Here is a 14,538-nt window from a genome sequence, read left to right as displayed (position 1 = left end):
CAAATCCTGACCGGTCATTCTGAATAGGTGATGCTGTCAGCGGGAAGGCAATTTATCTGTATCATAGACACACCCCAGAAGATCATTAAGTTTATACTGAGATTTGCAGTTACCATTTAGTGGTGACTAAAATCCCATTAGGTGATGTCTTGCTCGCTTGGCAGTCGTTGTGCTGTAAATCTTCATTATTACGTTAATCATAATCATCTCACTATTACAGTAGGCTCCCCAAAACTTCAAATAGATAACATGTATAAAAGAAGCTTATCACCAAATTTACATTATCTTACTCTTAGAGCAGTGACTGGATTATCAAGAAGTAAATCTGTATAACTTAGAAACATTTTTTTTTAAAATTACGCTTTGAAATACCAGCCCAAACGTCTAATGTTTTCCTCTATTTCCTCTGGACAAGTGAACAGTTAGTTTTAAGACTTAAGAGTTTCAGTTCATATAGTTCCACACCAAACCTGACACAGGCTAGTTTTCAAACAAAAAAAGTAATACAACAATTAGCATACTCATTCTGTGTTTGAATACAACTATATTTATGATGATTATTTTTGTGTGTATCAAAATAAACAGACAGATAATGGGTTTGTTGTCAAAACAGCCTATAACCCAGGCAGTGAGGTGCTGAAGCATAGCACTTTGCTACCTGTCCTGGAACCAAGGCCCTATATTTCCTCAGACTCCTTCACTCTTATCCTCCAGGGAACAGCTGCTCTCTAGCATCACACTTAGGCCACGTCCAGACTAGAAATTAAAATCGATTTTAGATACGCAACTTCAGCTACGTGAATAACGTAGCTGAAGTCGAATTTCTAAAATCGAGGTACTCACCAGTCTGGACGGCGCTGCATCGATGTCCGCGGCTCTCCGTGTCGATTCCGGAACTCCGTTCGGATTGATGGAGTTCCGGAATCGATGTAAGCGCGCTCGGGGATCGATACACCGCGTCCAGACTAGACGCGATATATCGATCCCCGAGCAATCGATTTTAACCCGCCGATGCCGCGGGTTAGTCTGGACGAGGGCTTAGTCTCTTTTATCAACCCTCGGACCATCTCTCTGTTTTAGGTGTCCAGACACTTCCTGACTACTCAGCCCTTCTGCATACCTATAACCTCCATCCAGAATTCACCTAAACTTGTTCCATGCCACCCCCAAACCCTCAATATGCACACCAACCGTCCCCCTATATGACACATCCAGACCCAATTTGTCACATTTAATAGCCTGAGGAAAGTTCTCTCTGTCCAGTAGTCTACTTCCCAGATAACGCTTTCTATAAACATCCCCCTCTCCTTACCCCTTCCATGTCCCTTATGATTGGTGGGTCACACTGAGAGGCTAGGACAAGGAAGAAACCTGTAGCAAAAGTAGCCTAGAAAGTAGAGCTAGTAGCTCTGCTAGAAAGTCAATTTCTAAGTTTGGAACACATAATACAGCTTGTCAGAGATAAGCCTTGGTCCAAGAGACACTAGGTCCTAGACTCCTTCTGGTGAATGTTAGTATCACAGAATCATAGAAAGGTAGGTCTGGAAAGGACCTCAGTAGGTCATCTAATCCAGACTCTTGTACTGAGGCAGGACAAAGTATACCTACACCGTCCCTGACAGATGTTTTTCTAACCTCTTCTTAAAAACTTCCAATGATGGGGATTCCACAATCTCTCTTGGAAGCCTATTCCAGAGCTTAACTATCCTGATAGCTGGAAACATTTTTTCTAATATCTAACCTGAATCACCCATGTTGCAGATTAAGCCCATTACTTCTTGTCCTTCCTTAAGTGGACATGGAGAACAATGGATGACCATCCTCTTAATTTCAGCACTTAACATATTTGAAGATAGTTATCAGGTTCCCCCTCAGTCTTCTTCTCTCAAGACTGAACTGAACATGTCCAGTTTTTTTAACTCTTCCTCATAGGTCAGGTTTTCTAGACCTTTTACCATTTTTGTTTCTCTCCTCTGGACTCTCTCCAATTTGTATTGCTGTCAGGGCCGGCGCTACCATTTAGGCGACCTAGGCAATGGCCTAGGGCGCCAGAATTTGGGGGGGGCGCTATTTTGCCGAGGGGGGTGGCACGTGGGTCCGGTGGACTTACCGCAGTTATGCCGGCGGACGGTCCGCTGCTGGAAAGGCTCCGGTGGAGCTGCCGCAGTCATTTCAGCAGACGGTGCACTGGTCTAAAGGCTCCAGTGGACCGCCCACCGGCATCACTGCGGCAGGTCCACCGGAGCCTTTAGACCAGTGGACCGCCCGCCGGCATCACTGCGGCAGCTCCACTGGAGCCTTTCCAGCAGCGGACCGTCCGCCAGCATTACTGTGGTAGGTCCACCGGGGCCCCAGGGGGCGGCAAAATGGCCGTCCGCCTAGGGCATCAGAAACCCTGGCACCGCTCCTGATTGCTGTGCATTCATAAAAGGCTGGAGGTGCAATGGACTGGGCATGTGTATGTGTAGGGAACAAAGGTGAAACAGAGGCTTTAGCCAGGGATGCAGAAGGATCAGAGGTCAATGTAATGGGTGCTATACAAACATATCACAAGGGTGGTTTTCATCTTGGAACATCTGCCCTTCCCGCACTCCTTAAATAGGAAAGGTGTCCAATTATGGAAGAGGCTGAGACAAAAGAGAAGTACCTGCTACAACAGTCCACAATCAGATGTTCAGTCTGAACCATTAAAAACAAAATCCACTGAAGAGGACACTGTCTTCAGAACAATGACATAAAATATGGTTTAATATGAAAACCTGGTATGTTAGATTTACTTCTGCAGGATAAATACTGTAAGAGCCAACTGCATTTAGCAAAAATTGCACTGCCACATTTTATCTTGTTTAGCAGAGGGGAAAAAAGAAAAAAAAAAGGATGGGTAGGAAGGCCTATTCCTCCATATCTAAAGCCACCTCTGCAGAACAGAGAGGACATATTGACCCTTAACTCTCCTCTTGATTGGAGGTTTGGTATTTCAGATGAAAAACAAAGGCATTTTTCCTCTGCATAAATGTATTTTAAGGTGAAGCTCCATCAAAGTGCAATTGGTGGAAATAGAGATTGCTTTCCTTAGTTCCTCCACCATGGCTAAATATTTTGAGTACTTCTGATTCATGAAATGCTGAAGTCACATAAATATTTTCTTTTTTTTTAATCAGAAAGAGGCTTAAATTTGCTAGGCTGAAATTTCAGTACATACTTAGTAGAAACAAAGCAGCGAAAAGCAATGAATAAAAGTCCACCCCATAATATCTCAGAAACAAAGTGATGACTAAAGAAATCAAAGTCATCAGTTTTGGTTTGTGGTACAGAAGTTTACTTTTGAACACAGCTGGAGCTCAGCCAGTCAGCCAGATCCCATGACAGCACCTTCAGCCTGTGTTGAGATTTCTATGGGAGAAAAGGTATCATAAATCTGTTTCAACAGCATTGTGTCATTCTTTTGGTTGGCTTTAGAAGGTAAATTAAATGTTTTCCATTAGTATGGTAAAGAAACTATACAGTTTTGTTTTCATTTTAAATACTGTCTCAAGTTACGGAACACTTTAGCTAGTATGTGGCAAGAGCCACATGTTTAATATTTGTAAAGCCTGCAATTCATGCTTATGTGAAAACAGATGTGTATACTGCACTGTTCCCAGGACCATGGACGCTTTTCTATTTTTTTCAATATGTTGTTGATTTTTTGAACTTTTCAGTTAAATAATGGAGGAAATTGAAACAAAAGCCAGCACTGCCTTTGGGGGGAAAAAAACATCAGAAAAATCACAAGCACATGAGTAAAGCTGTGGTACAAAGAATGAAGTATGGTTTTGAAAAGCAATAAGCATAATATCACTTGAGGCAACACATGAAGTTGCCTTGATCAATTATTCATACAATTTACAGCAACAGTTACAGTTGCATCAGTGAAGGGAAAATAAACTAGGGCAAACACAATCTTCATAATTATGAAGTGTGCCCTTGATTTTCACTGGAACATTTGGCAACCGTTTCATGCCATGTGTTTCTAGTTAGTAATAGCATTCCCTTTTCCCACCAAAAAAAGGAACAAATTGATTTGCTGGAAATAGTAATAGCGTTCAAGACCACGTTTCAATCCCACACACTCCCTGAATTATTGATAGCTTATGGTACCTTAAACTTTGTACATGAATCATAAAAACCTCTTGTAAGTATATCCACTAACCACTATGGAATTATTTGATACCTTTTATGAAGCCTTTACTTGCTCATTATTCTTATAGTGTAAAATTTGACTTTTAAAATACTATTTAAAAGGGATACCACCACTCAAACGTTACATTTCCATCTCAAAATTTTGTCCTTACCACAGGTACCAGTAATTCCCTAAAGCAGTGGTTCCCAAACTTTAACAACCTGTGAACCCCTTTCAATAAAATGTTAAGTCTCACGAACCCCCTCCTAAAAATAAATATTTCTAGATATTTTCTCTTTTACCTGAGTATAAATTATAAAAGCAGTGATCTTGGAAATATACATTTTGTTTTTATGACATGCTTATTACACACTATTAATTATTATTTATCATTACAGTATTTTTATTACGTTATGAAAATGGCAACATTCTTCTCACTCTTGTATCACTTTGAATAAGCCTGTTATAAGACAAGGCTCCTATGTTTCATCAAGGAATATCAGATGTGAAACAGCATGAAGATATTTAAGAAGCCAACTCAAAGAGTTCCTCCTACACAAGTATTCAGGGCTTGAGCAATCCAGGCAAACAACGCACGTTACAACAAAGCTTAAACTTGTTCTTCATAATAATTTTAAAAACAATACTAGCTGCCTATTTAATTTTAAAAACAGCAAAAAATATCCACCTCCCTTTCCATTTCTTATAAAGAGTCTTGAAGTTTAAATTTCCTCAGTGTGATAGATACGCTTGCTTTGATCTGCTTAGCTACTAGTCCTTTGCTGCCTAGGGTTCCGAGAGAAGCTCTGTCCGCCATTAGGGAATTTTTCCCTGAGAACCCCCTGCAACATTTCGTGACCCCCCCAGGGGTTCACGAACCCCAGTTTGGGAACCACTGCCCTAAGGTAACCATAACTGAAATACTAGAGGGTAAAATATTTTTTCAGTTTGTTCACTTTCCCTGTATTTGACAGTACTGTATATAAGAATCAGTTTTGTATTTTGTTCATGGTGTACATTCTTCCCTGAACCCGGCCAAATCGATGCTTACCAGTAACCAGCTGCAAGGCTGAAACTGACTCTGAATGGGCAACAGGCAGCGAGAAATGGAAAGAAGTAGGGTGAGGCAAAGAGGGCAGGAGTATGTTTAAGGTGTTGCTCTCAGGTATGACTAAAAGACCCTTTCAGGGTCTTCAGGGCAGGGATCTTGGATGAATTCCCAGCTGTACTGAAGTCAATAGAAGTTTTCCACTGACTTTCATGGAGCCAGGATTTCACCCTAGGTCTTTGAATGTGTTTATATAGTCCCTGCACAATGAGCCCTGGTCAGGATCTTCTGGGCACTACTGTAATATAAATGATAAATATTAATAAAACTACAACTGAGCAGAAATATATCTTTGCAATTTTTCTAAAAGGAATTTTTAAAACAGTTGGTGATTTCCTATTCAAAAGGTGCACCATCAGAAAAGTTATTTCATCATACAATAGTCATTTTAAAAATTTGAAGTTTGCAGCCCTTTAATCTCGATGTTCTGCACAGATGATTTCTTCATCTCCCACATCAGGTGTTGCCAGAGCTTTTCAGTCAACTTCTACAGGTAAGTATGTTCCACCCATCCACCATGAAGTTCTCGTTTAACATAGAACAGAAATATGGTGAAAGTCCTGTCTATGCTACACAATAAAACTGTGTTTTAGTTGAGTCCCGAGAGGTTTGTAGCTGTAGTACAGAAGGGCCCAAACAAGAACAACTTCTAGGACTGCTGTTCATACTTCTTATTTATTTACCATCCTTTAGCCTTTACAAGCAAGTAGCCAAAATGAATTTGGTACTAAGAAATAATTATTGTACTGGTAAACAGATATTCTCTACATGGAAACTTCACTCTTCCCCTTTTGTTAGTGACATACTATAATTTTCCTATATTTTTCTGGCCACATGAGAAACTAGTTACAAATGCTACAATTAAAGCTCAATGCATCTTTAAAAACAACACGTTACAGAGATCTCAAGCAGGCTACTCCTCAGTGGATGGTAGATTTGTGAACATGAAACTGAGGTGGTGTCTTTCAGCTTTAAAAGGAATTTTTGCCAGCTCAAAATTAAAATACAGAGTGTCAAAAATAAATTTCTTACCTGGATATAAGATTTCCGAGCCTCAGCTATGACACTCTGAACTACATAGAGTTTCTTGTCTTAGGCTCACGTTTCTAAATGGAATAAGGGACTTTTCATATCACTATTTTAGGCAGCTCTCTTCACCTAGGAATTCCAGAAGATTCCTTGCAATGCCTAGAAACACAGCAAAAGTGAAGAATATTTAGTTTGATGGATATAGGTCTCAGAAACCACATTTTTAGATATGAATTGAAAATAGATATATTTTACCATTGGGTGAAACAAAAAGAGAACAGATGTTAGACAACAAAAGATATACAGATACTCTTTTGGAGGAGAGTGGGTAGAAAATGAGGGGAGAGGAGGTAGTCAATGGTTCAGGCCAGGGGTTGGCAACCTCTGGCACGCGGCTTGCCAGGGTAAGCACCCTGCCGGGTCGGGCCAGTTTGTTTATCTGCCGCGTCGGCAGGTTTGGTGGACCGCGGCTCCCACTAGCCACGGTTCACCATCCCAGGCCAACAGGGGCGGCTGGAAGCACCGCAGGTAGAGGGATGTGCCAGCGGGAGCCGCGGTCGGCCGAACCTGCCGACACGGCAGGTAAACAAACCAACCCGGCCTGCCAGGGTGCTTACCCTGGCGAGCTGCGTGCTAGAGGTTGCCAACCGCTGGTTTAGGCAAACCATCAAATCAGTTGCAGTATACTAGTCCTGCTAGTCAAAGTTGAGGGTCCTAATCCTTAGCAAACAAAATACACTTTCAAGTTATAAATATACCTATTAAAACACTGGCCCCATTTGGAAATTATATTAACAGATGCTTTGGGAACCGGAGAGGGCAGTGGTGTGAAATCTTAGCCCCAGTGAAGTCAATGGGAGTTATGCCATTGACTTCAGAAGGGCCAGAATTTCACCCCAGGAATCACAATTCCTTAAGGCCTGTAGTCTCATGAGGAACATAACTGCCTTTCCATCTAATATTGTCCCAAACGCTACTCCTAGATTATTATGAAATAACAAGAATTCTGTTTGGAGAGGAAATGCAGGACTCTCCATTAAACTACTATCAGAACTGATGGAAGTGGCAGAAGCAGATTGATTACTAACCATACTGGCTAATGTGGAATTAACAGCTACCTTTATAAAGCAAGACATATATAAAAGTTAGTTATTTGAAGGTGGTGTTGCATGAATTAACCTCAAGAAAGGCAGTTCTACTTTACATTTTAGTTTGACCTTCATTACCACCTGACACAACGGACTCATAGTGCATAACATACAAAAGGCAAAAAGAGCAGTTTGGCACTGAATTCCCATTGATGTCTTAATGAAATTACAGTCTTGTACATTTCTTCTAATTGTTACTATTGTGGAAGCTTTAATCCTATGGACCTCATTCAGAATTTGATCCTAAGAAGAAGAGACACTATTCTGAGGTTAAATTGATCACTTTTCTTCAACTGTGAGTAGATTATCACCAAAGGTTTTTAAAAATTCCTTATTACAGGCAAAGCTGGTAGCACCATCTATCGTTAAGGATACCCAACACTTCCCACTATAAGACCCTGATTTCAGTTACTTATACCTTTTCCAAACTTCACCTATTTGGGCTAAAATTTCCACGCCAGATGTATGCCTTGGTCTGAACTTTTCTAGAAAATTTCAGCCAAAATAGTTCAGCCATTGCGGAGATCAAGACTAGGGAAATATAAGTTATTTTGCCCATGTTAAAAATTCTGGAAACCTTTCAAGAAACTTATCATGCCCCCATGCTCCCTTAATCTGGGCAGAAGAGGGGAACAGGGGAGGAGACTGGGACTACTGGCGGGGGAGGAGAGAAAAACTTGAACTGGCTGGGCAGGAGGACTGGGAACCAGTGGGGTGAAGGGAAGGAGGTGGTGAGATAGATCTAATGAGTAGGCAAGGTGTGGGGCAGAATTGGGACTGGCTGGGCAAAGATTGGGGACAAGGAGCTGATGGGGGGATGGGTTGGGGGTTTGGGAAGAACTGAGGTCTTCACTACGGGGAGAGTGATGCTGCTGCAATCAATGCAGCAGGGGTTGATTTAGCACAGGGGTGGGCAAACTTTTTGGACCGAGGGCCACATCTGTGTGGGGAAATTGTATGCAGGGCTGGGGCAGGGGATTGGAGTGCAGGGTGTGGGAGGGGGTGCGGTGTGCAGGAAAGGTCTCAGGGCAAGGGATTGGGGCAGAGGAGGGGTGCAGGGTACATGAGAGGGCTCAGGGAAGGAGGTTGGGGTGCAGGAGACGTGCAGAGTGCAGGAGGGGGCTCAGGGCAGGGGTGCAGGAGGGATGCAGACTGAGGGAGGGGGCTCAGGTCAGTGGGTTGGGGTGCAGGAAGGTTGTGGGGTACGTCAGGAGGCTCCGGGCAGGGGGTTGGGGGCGGGGTGCAGGAGGGGTTTGGGTTTGGGCTCCAGCCCGGTGCCACTTACCTAAAGTGGCTCCGGGGTGGCAGTGGCGCACACCAGTGCCAGGGCAGGCTCCCTGCCCTGACCCTGGCCCCACGCCGCTCCTGGAAGCCCTGCAGCCCCTGGGGCATAGGGGGCAGAGGGCTCCGTGTGCGCTGCTCTTGCCGCACCTCCAGGTACCTCCCCTAAAGAACCCATTGGCCACGGTTTCCTGTTCCTGGCCAATGGGAGCTGTGGGAGGCAGTGCCTAGAGGCAAGGGAAATGCACAGAGTCCTCTGCCCTCCCACCTGGGTGCCACAGGGACGTGGTGCTGGCCACTTCTGAGAGCAGTGTGGGCCCCATGGCACCACGGGGGGCAATCCCGCGGGCTGGATCCAAAGCCCTGAGCGGACAGATCCGGCCCCTGGGCAGTAGTTTGCCCACCCCTGATTCAGCGGGTCTAGTGAAGCCTCGCTAAATCGACAGCAGCGCGCTCTCCAGTTGATACTGGTACTCCAGGTCCCTGAGAAGATGAAGGTAAGTGGGAGGGAGAGCACCTCCCATCAATGCAGCACAGTGAAGACACCGCGCTAAGTCGACCTAAGCTACGTCGACTCCCGCTACATTATTCACCTAGCTGGAGTAGCATAACTTAGGCTGACTTATCCCAGTAGTGAAGACTGAGATTGACTGAAGGTTGCTCCCTCTCTAGGCTCCTCATTCTGGCACTCCCTAACTTTTAAGTGCTTGAGTTGTAATATTAATAGTGTACTTCTAATGTATTTTTGTTTGTGTAGTATTTGAGAAGTTGTATGTGGTCAGGTAATTGAATACTAACATAAAGCATACGCACAAAGGGACCAAACAAACAATACACATGCTACGTATTACACCGCATACACACACAATGCGTATAAAATTTAGTAACTTTCTTTGACTCTGTCTACCCATAACATTTTCCATTAACTCACTTGGCATAAAAATGAAGTACTTAATTTAAAAAATGCTTCTTGTGTGCACTCCATCACTTTCATCTTTTCAGTATGAAGCTGTGTGTGTCAAAACCTTTTATGAAAAGCTGGTCTAAATTTTCTCCAGCAGTCAGCATTTCCATTCAAGGGAGCAATTAGTCAGTATTTCTAAATGTATATCTCTGTTCATCCTCCCTCCTACTCTTGAATCAGAGTGTTCTTTGTACAAGGCAATGAGTTACTTTCCTAGTGATGTCATGTGATGCAGTACATAAGAAATGAATTACTGCTATGAATATAAATTGGGAGACTGAAATTGGTTGGTTCAGAAGATTGTTAATGGGCACAGAACCTTTCTCCTCTAGGTCACAGGGCAAACGCAACAGTGACTGAATCTGGTTAAAATCTTTCAACTGCCTAAGCACAATGAGAAATCGGTTAATGATGGACACGTGCCATGATTACAAAAACCAGAATTACAGTTGGCGGACTCAAGGGTCACTAGAAACACACACCATGGAAGTTGTAAGATATTTGGTAGACTGTTGGTATAGCCAATATTTTCTGCTTTCATTTAAAGTACAGATGCAGAATGTTTCTAGCTCTTCTGAGTATGATGATATTCTTAGGCATGTTAATCAGTGTAGCACTGTCTTTCTCAGTTTTCAGACAAATAGCCTGAAATATTAGCTCTAAAGCCAAAATCCTGCCAAGCGCTCACCAACTTTCATTCCTGTTAATTTCAGTGGGAACTGAAGGTGCTGGGCCCCTCACAAGCACTGTACTCAGCACCCCCAGTTAACTACCCTATTCATCTTAATAAGTAACAGTGAAATTTAGGGACCCTAATTTTCAAGCTCTCTTGAAACACTACATTACATTACATCTTGAATCATAACGCTAGATTCCTAAATCATAGAGATTAAGAACAGAAGGGACCACCAGATCACCTAGGCCAAGGGTAGACAAACTTTTTGGTCTGAGGGCCTCATCTCGGTACAGAAATTGTATGGTGGGACATGAATGCTCACGAAATTGAGGTTGGGGTGCAGGAGGGGTCAGAGCTCTGCCTGGGGGCACTGGCTCTGGGCTGGGGCCAGAAATGTGGAGTTCAGGGTGTGGAAGGAGGTTAGAGTGTGGGAGGGGGAAGGGCTCCAGCTGGAGGTGCGGGATCAGGGGTGGAGCTGAGGGATTTGGGGTGTAGGAAGGTGCCCAGGCTGGGACCAAGGGGTTCGGAGGGCAGAGGGCGGATCAGGGCTGGGGCAGAGGGTGAGGGTTCTGGCTGGAGGCGCGAGCTCTGGGGTGGTGCCATAAATTAGGAATTCAGGATACAGGAGAGGGTTCCATGCTGCAGCACAGAGTTGAGGTACGGGGGAAGGATCAGGGCTGGGGTAGGGGGTTGGGGCACGGGAGAGATTCAGGGGTGCAGGCTCTGGGCAGCACTTACCTCAAGCAGCTCCTGGAAGCAACGGCATATCCCCCCTCCGGCTCCTATGCGAAGGTGTGTCCAGGTAGTTATGTACACTGTCCTGTCTGCAGGCACCGCCTCTGCAGCTCCCATGAGCTGCAGTTCCCGGTCAATGGGAGCTGTGGGGGTGGTGGCTGGGGCAGGGGCAGCACACGGAGCCCCATGGCTGCCCCTAAACATAGGAGCCAGAAGGGGGACATGCTGCTGCTTCCGGGAGCCTTGGATCTCGAGTGCAGAGCGGTCTCCAACCCTGCTCCCTGGCTGGAGCATGGGATCAGGACAAGCCCCCGACTTTGCTCCCAAGTGAAAGCTCGAGGGCCAGATTAAACTGGCTGGGGGGCCGGATATGGCCCACAGGCCATAGTTTTTCCCATCCTTGATCTAGTCTGACCTCCTGCGCATCACAGGCCACCAACACCACTCAATATCTGCACATTAAACCCAACAACCAAAATTAGACCAAAGCATTATAGCCCAAAGACACTAGACTATTACGTGCAATGGGCAGAGAACAGGCAAGACCAATGCACACCAATGCTCAAAGGCAGGGAAATGATTAAGATATTAATTAAATGATTATTAATTAAATGATTAATTAAGATATACTCAGATAATCTTGGATAACCCTGGCAAATCTACAAACCACACAGAAAAGCAAAAACACTCTAAGGTCACAGCCAACCTGACGTGAGAAAAAAGTCCCTGTATATGGCAATCAGGTAGACCTTGGGGATGTGGGAAAGAACCAACCAGCGAAACACCTGGGAGAGAATGCTCAATGCCACTTCAGAACTCCAGTGTTTCCCTTCCAATGTTCCATCTCCAGCCATAGCCAGCACAGCATCCTTATTTCTAACATCAGCTACTGTGATTAGAGTTGGGCTTATACTGTGCAATATTAAAATTGATGAATTCACATTTTTTTAAATATTTGTTGTTTTCTGCAAATGTATGAGCAAGTTTATAAGCAAAAACATGTGCCAAAATAATTACATTTAAGCAAGTGTTTCAGAATATTTTCAGAAGGAGAATTCTGAATTTGTAATGATAAGTATTAATTCTAGAAACCTGATTCTAAGACTTACGATCATCCAGTTAGGATACAAACTTGTATACCCAACCAGAACAGTTTGAATTTCAAATACTGAGATCTCACAAACTTCAAGCTATCTATGGAAATTATTTGTGAAGTAACTGTGTATTGTGAATAAATCTGAGAAAAACAATCACTTCGGAAAATTTGCAAACAGCAAAATAAGAGACATTTGTCTGATATGAATTGTTTACTGAGATTCTCCCACTTCTGGCTAATAAACTCAGCCAAAGAGACTGGGTCTTGAGAAAGGAGATTGTTGATATTGTCAGACACTGATGGAAAAAGTCCGACTTATTGGGTTCTTTTGGAGATCAAGTTTAGTTTGAGTTTTTCTGGGAAGTTGTGGTTTTGTTTCTGTTGTGTTATTTCAAACGACGTCATAGATACCAAGAATAGCAGATGGCTGCCTTTTTATATGTGGTTATAAATAATAAGAAATAAATATGAGGCATGACATAAGTGCTATTATTTAGGGTTATATTATACCTATCTCCTAGAACTGAAGGGTCTTCAAGTCCCGTCCCCTGCCTTCACTAGCAGAACCAATTACTGATTTTGCCCCAGATCCCTAAGTGGCTCCCCCAAGGATTGGGCTCACAACCCTGGGTTAGGAGGCCAATGCTCAAACCACTGAGCTATCCATTATAGTTCTGTAGGTATTTCACTATAACTATAGTGGTTCTGTGGTATTGTAGTTCTGCTGTTTGGTGTGATAACAGAAGATAAACATCAGCAATAATAAGATTTACAGAAATACACTTTTACAATTCAATACAAATATTTATTTTGTTAACCAAAATTAACACATTTTAAATGAAAATCTCACTAAAATAATGCACTAAAGCATAAAACTCATCCATCTTAAAACTGGAGCCACTTTGTAGGGATTTGCTGCAAGGAAACATGTCTTCTTTCCAGACCCTCAGGTTGACTGGAGAAGGACAGCAGAAACTGGCTGGTTCAAGCACCCAGCAAGCCCACCCATGGTTGGCAAGAAGGGCACAGATTGCCTCCTGTAAATGTAGCTACTGAACCTAATACATCGTTGGCTGTGCAGCTGCAAGAAGTTCATATACAGGTGTCTTCACCTGTGTCTTCAGCCAGAGTCATAAAAGTTCTGTCTGGTGAGTACTTCTAGCATAGACAGCAGGCATCAAATCAGTAAAAGTGGTAAAAAAAATGGCAACAATTTTACCTAAAAAATTTTCAAAAAAATATCTGTGAATAAAGCCATCAATATTTCAAAAGTTTTGGACCAGCTTTACGAATAACTTCCTTCTTTACTTGCCTACTGAAATTAGAGCTCTGGGACTTATATTTCTCCTGTTAGAGCTGAGAGGTGCTACTGAGGCTAAGCAGTGTACACACTGCAACTCCTTTTCTGTATTAGCTGTTGCTGACGTCATCAACTTGTATAGGAGAAACAGATCCGTATGTTAAACTATGATGACTAAATTAACCTTAATATATATGTATTTGTAACTGTCAAAATGACACACTTTCTTTTAATGACTTGGAACCACCACGACATTTAGTTCTTATTTAAAGATAGGATATTAGATTTCACCCCGGAGAGCCCAGTGTACAATCTGCACAGCCACCGTCATCTAGCTATATAACCCTTTGAAAATACCAATAGCCTCTATAGTACTTGTCATTGAGAAGTCTCAGGACATTCATTTCAAATAGAAATGTGGTGTTTTCCTCGTTTGACATTTTCTGCCCTCCTTTCACTCTCCAGTATGGGATGAAATCGAAGTGCTGGTGTTTGTGAAGATAATGCAGCTCTAAGGTCACCAAAAAAAAAAAAAAAAAGACATGCCCAGGCTAATTCTGAAGGATTTATGAATGACTGAAATAATTCCTTATCCTAACAATTCCAAAAGTACCTCACTAAACTTTCAAACATCACCGGGTGTAGGCTGAGGGATTGTAGCTATTAAAGAGATAAGCTGATCTGGACACTTAATAGCAGCAGGATAGGATACTATCTGTGCTGACTATCACTAGAGGAAAATGGAAGGAAAGGAAAGAAAAGAAATATTAGTCTACTGTTTAACTGTAACTACATAGCTTGAGGGCTTCAGCTACATTCAGTTAAATGTGACAAACCCTCAATGCTAAGATAGATTTGAATGCCTTCTGCAACTGAAGAAAACTAAGATACCTTGCTATCCTTGGAGGGAGAGAAGTTACTTAACAAAGCAGATAAGGTGTAGGAGGTCGCAGACTTTCAAATAACTGAAAATAAGGTACTATTTGCCAGTGGACATTATGCCAAAAAGAATCAGTCTACTGAATGTGTACTCCAAATT

General features: G+C 42.9%; 2 protein-coding genes across 5 annotated transcripts in view; both read right to left on the bottom strand.

The window, feature by feature from the left end:
• Positions 1-6,315, bottom strand: part of UBXN2B (UBX domain protein 2B) — a 324,811-nt gene extending 318,496 nt beyond the window's left edge. Inside the window, exon 1 of the mRNA XM_050938899.1 lies at positions 6,303-6,315. The gene's annotated coding sequence lies outside the window, so the exon portion shown is untranslated. The remainder of the gene's footprint in view (positions 1-6,302) is intronic.
• Positions 1-14,538, bottom strand: part of FAM110B (family with sequence similarity 110 member B) — a 177,795-nt gene that overhangs the window by 120,627 nt on the left and 42,630 nt on the right. Inside the window, exon 1 of one of the 4 annotated variants that reach the window (XM_050938905.1) lies at positions 6,303-6,400. The exons of 2 other annotated variants lie outside the window; for them this stretch is intronic. The gene's annotated coding sequence lies outside the window, so the exon portion shown is untranslated. Of the gene's footprint in view, positions 1-6,302; positions 6,401-14,538 lie in introns of those variants that run through there. One more of the 4 variants, XM_050938907.1, reaches the window with a different exon arrangement.

This window comes from Gopherus flavomarginatus, chromosome 2, assembly GCF_025201925.1.
Source record: "Gopherus flavomarginatus isolate rGopFla2 chromosome 2, rGopFla2.mat.asm, whole genome shotgun sequence".
In the NCBI taxonomy this organism is placed as follows: domain Eukaryota; kingdom Metazoa; phylum Chordata; order Testudines; family Testudinidae; genus Gopherus; species Gopherus flavomarginatus.
Note: the sequence above shows the minus strand (reverse complement) of the source record. Positions and strands in the feature narration are given on the sequence as shown.